This window comes from Hippopotamus amphibius, chromosome 5 (genome assembly GCF_030028045.1).
Source record: "Hippopotamus amphibius kiboko isolate mHipAmp2 chromosome 5, mHipAmp2.hap2, whole genome shotgun sequence".
Taxonomy (NCBI): Eukaryota; Metazoa; Chordata; class Mammalia; order Artiodactyla; family Hippopotamidae; genus Hippopotamus; species Hippopotamus amphibius.
This window is the reverse complement of record NC_080190.1, coordinates 46,023,556-46,028,492: the sequence shown is the minus strand read 5'-3', so window position 1 is coordinate 46,028,492 and position 4,937 is coordinate 46,023,556. Positions and strand designations below refer to the sequence as shown.

The window sequence follows — 4,937 nt, the reverse complement described above, 5'->3', positions numbered from 1 at the left end:
TTGGGATGCAGCAAAAGCAGTTCTAAGAGGGAAGTTTATAGCAATACAGTCCTACCTTAAGAAACAAGAAAATTATCAAATAAACAACCTAACCTTACACCTCAAACAATTAGAAAAAGAACAAAGAAACCCCAAAGTGAGCAGAAGGAAAGAAATCATAAAGATCAGAGCAGAAATAAATGAAAAAGAAAGGAAGGAAACCATAGCAAAAATAAATAAAATTAAAAGCTGGTTCTTTGAGAAGATTAACAAAATTGATAAACCATTAGCCAGACTCATCAAGAAGAAAAGGGAGAAGATGCAAATCAACAGAAATAGAAATGAAAAAGGAGCAGTAACAACGGACACCTCAGAAAGACAAAAGTTCATGAGAGACTACTACAAACACTATATGCCAATAAATTGGATAACCTGGAAGAAATGGATACATTCTTAGAAAAATACAATCTTCCAAGACTGAAACAGGAAGAGATAGAAACTATGAACAGACCAATCACAAGTACGGAAATTGAGACAGTGATTAAAAATCTCCCAACACACAAAAGCCCAGGACCAGATGGGTTCACGGGTGAATTCTATCAAACATTTCGAGAAGAGCTAACACCTATCCTTCTCAAGCTCTTCCAAAATATTGCAGAAGGCGGAACACTCCCAAACTCATTCTATGAGGCTACCATCACCCTGATACCAAAACCAGGCAAAGATGTCACAAAAAAAGAAAACTACAGACCAATATCACTGATGAATATAGATGCAAATATCCTCCACAAAATACTAGCTAACAGAATCCAACAGCACATTAAAAAAAAACATACACTATGATCAAGTGGGGTTTATCCCTGGGATGCAAGGATTCTACAATATACGCAAATCAATCAATGTGATACATCATATCAACAAATTGAAGGATAAAAACCATATGATCATCTCAATAGATGCAGAAAAAGCTTTTGACAAAGTTCAACATCCATTTATGATAAAAGCTCTCCAGAAAATGGGCATAGAAGGAAATTATCTCAACATCATCAAAGCCATATATGAAAAACCAAAAGCCAACATCATTCTCAATGGGGAAAAACTGGAAGAATTCCCTCTAAGAACAGGAACAAGACAAGGGTGTCCACTTTCACCACTATTATTCAACATAATTTTGGAAGTTTTAGCCACAGCAATCAGAGAAGAAAAAGAAATAAAAGGAATCCAAATTGGAAAAGAAGAAGTAAAATGGTCACTCTTTGCAGATGACATGATATTATATATAGAAAACCCTAAAGACTCTACCAGAAAACTGCTAGCACTAACTGATGAGTTTAGTAAAGAGGCAGGATATAAAATTAATGCACAGAAATCTCTTGCATACCTATACACTAACAATGGAAGAGCAGAAAGAGAAATTAAGGAAACTCTCCCATTTACCATTGCAACCAAAAGAATAAAATACCTAGGAATAAACCTGCCTAAGGAGGCAAAAGATCTGTATGCAGAAAACTTTAAGACACTGATGAAAGATATCAAAGATGACACAAACAGATGGAGGGACACACTATGTTCCTGAATTGGAAGAATCAACATCGTGAAAATGACTGTACTACCCAAAGCAATTTATAGATTCAATGGAATCCCCATCAAATTACCAATGGCATTTTTCACAGAACTAGAGCAAGAAATCTTACAATTTGTATGGAAACGCAAAAGACCCCGAATAGCCAAAGCAATCTTGAGAAGGAAAAATGGAGTTGGTGGAATCAGGCTTCCTGACTTCAAACTTTACTACAAGGCCATAGTGATCAAGACAGTATGGTACTGGCACAAAAATAGAAAGGAAGATCAATGGAATAGAACAGAGAACTCAGAAGTAAGCCCAAACACATATGGGCACCTTATCTTTGACAAAAGAGGCACGAGTATACAATGGAAAAAAGACAGCCTCTTCAATAAGTGGTGCTGAGAAAATTGGACAGCAACATGTAAAAGAATGAAATTAGAACACTTCCTAACACCATACACAAAAAGAAACTCCAAATGGATTAAAGACCTACATGTAAGGCCAGACCCTTTAAAACTCCTAGAGGAAAACGTAGACAGAACACTCTAGGACATCCATCAAAGCAAGATCCTTTTGGACCCACCTCCTAGAATCATGGAAATAAAATCAAGAATAAACAAATGGGACCTCATGAAACTTAAAAGCTTTTGCACAGTGAAAGAAACCATAAACAAGACAAGAAGGCAACCCTCAGAATGGGAAAAAATAATTGCCTATGAAACAACGGACAAAGGATTAACCTCCAAAATATACAAACAGCTCATGCAGCTTAATACCAACAAAGTAAATAACCCAATCCACAAATGGGCAGAAGACCTAAATAGACATTTCTCCAAAGAAGACATGCAGATGGCCAACAAACACATGAAAAGATGCTCAACATCACTAATCATCAGAGAAATGCAAGTCAAAGCCACAATGAGGTATCACCTCACACCGATCAGAATGGCCATCATCACAAAATCTGGAAATAACAAATGTTGGAGAGGGTGTGGAGAAAAGGGATCTCTCCTGCACTGTTGGTGGGAATGTAAGTTGGTACAGCCACTATGGAAAACAATTTGGAGGTTCCTTCAAAAACTACAAATAGAACTACCCTATGATCCAGTAATCCCACTCCTGGGCATATACCCAAAGAAAACCGTAATCCCAAAAGAAACACGTACCATAATATTTATTGCAGCACTATTTACAATAGCCAGGACATGGAAACAACCGAGATGCCCATCAACAAATGAATGGATAAAGAAGATGTGGCATATATATACAATGGAATATTAGTCAGCTATAAAAAGGGATGAGATGGAGCTATATGTAATGAGGTGGATAGAACTACAATCTGTCATACAGAGTGAAGTAAGTCAGAAAGAGAAGGACAGATATTGTATGCTAACTCACATATATGGAATCTAAAAATGGTACTGATGAACTCAGTGACAAGAACAACGATGCAGATACAGAGAATGGACTGGAGAACTCGAGGTATGGGAGGGGGCGGGGGTGAAGGGGAAGCTGAGACGAAGCGAGAGAGTAGCACAGACATATATATACTACCAACTGTAAAATAGATAGTCAGTGGGAAGTTGTTGTATAACAAAGGGAGTCCAACTGGAGGATGGAAGATGCCTTAGAGGACTGGGGAGGGTGGGGGGGAATGGGGGGGGAATTAAGGAAGGGAGGGAATACAGGGATATGTGTATAAAAACAGATGATTGAACCTGTTGTACCCCTAAAAAAATAATAAATAATAAAAATTAAAAAATATTAAAAAAAATAAAGGTCATGGAGTTCAGGGATTCAGACCCCTTAGGGAGTCTACGGCCATACCACCCTGAACGCGCCCGATCTCGTCTGATCTCGGAAGCTAAGCAGGGTCGGGCCTGGTTAGTACTTGGATGGGAGACCGCAGACCCCTTAGGGATTGTAGGGTAAAATACTATATAAGTGCAAGTACTAGTGAGGATGAAGGGAGCTAGAATGGGTACTAGAACAAGGAGATGATGAATATCAGTTTCAGCTTCTGAGATTACTTTGCCCTGCTTACCTTCCACTTACAAGTTGTCCTAGGGTATTCTAGCAAAACTGTTCCCTTCCACGTGGATTAACTATATAAAGCAAGTCAATCAAAGCTACACAGAGTGAACTAAAGTGGAGGCTGTACTGTGTCACTCTGATCCTCTTGCAGTGTGGAGGCATTTATTCCCACAGCTGGGAGTGTTAGGTACTGCTGCTCACAGCTTAGTCCTTCTCAGAAATTTCTCTGAGGAGACAGGAGCTACCTTGTTCAAGGGTACTCCACCCTGGTAGTCGATCCAATGGTAGTTAGTGTAGGAGCACAGAGCCCGGGTCTTCTTGCCTCAATCAAAGGCATCTCTGAAAGTCATTTGAACGGTGAGAGCCTCTTTCTTTGCTTAGGCGTGCTAATAGTACAACCTGAAGTACAGAGTTTTAAAGAAGTGGACTGGCACATTATCTTCTTTGTGGGTGAAGCTTCATATTTCACGCTTTATTTTATCTTACTAAACTTTATATTTCAGTGCCCTTGTTCAGTACATCTAGGAGAAAATGTGGCCTGTTACACAGTCCCTTTAATTGTCAAAATGGGATAAGTCACCTTCTTATTGTCACTAATGTAGAGATTCACTGTCAAGGGGTTACTTCTGCACCAAGGTCCTTGGCTAGAGAATACAGTTCATAATTGCTCATAGCACAATGTGAGTAATGTGGGTAACTGATGAATCAGAAAGCCCCAGAAACAATATGTGCAAGAAGGGATGGTCTCCAAAATGTGACATGGACAATTCTGAGTATTTTGTTGAATGAGCAGGTCATACACTGTGATTAAAACAAAATATATGTAAGCATATAGATGCTCTGTACAGATGTCAAGAGAAATAACTGCCCTTTTGTTATGAATCAGATATACTAAAATAACAAATAGGCTGCACTAATGTACTTATTTCAAATGTTCTTAAGAAATAATAAAAAATGCATAGCAACTAAAAGTTCACATAAATATCTGCAGAATATTCTAACATAAACTCCTGGGCAATCTATTATAAATTGCAGAATACAAATTTCATATTGCCTTCTGTAAAAAATATAATACTGTTATTGTTCATCACTTTTTGAATAGCTTAAGTTGGTATAGTAACTTATTATCATCTTTGTGCAGTCAGTGATTCTGTAATTGATAGATATTATATGACATATGAAAAGAGTAAGATGATTTTGAAAGTTTGACAGTGACCAAGGCAGCCTTAATATTTCCCCCAGCTTGACTATAATTTTAGCTAGTCTTCTTCCTGACACTAGGTCCTGGCCTTCCTTTTCTTGGAGCATTTACATTAGAAAACTTTTCATTGTCAATTCTTTCTCTGCCCCTTTGAGA

General features: G+C 38.0%; 1 pseudogene; it reads left to right on the top strand.

Moving 5' to 3' along the window:
- The first annotated feature begins 3,359 nt into the window (after positions 1-3,359).
- Positions 3,360-3,476, top strand: LOC130854737 (5S ribosomal RNA; annotated as a pseudogene).
- The last annotated feature ends 1,461 nt before the right edge of the window (positions 3,477-4,937 follow it).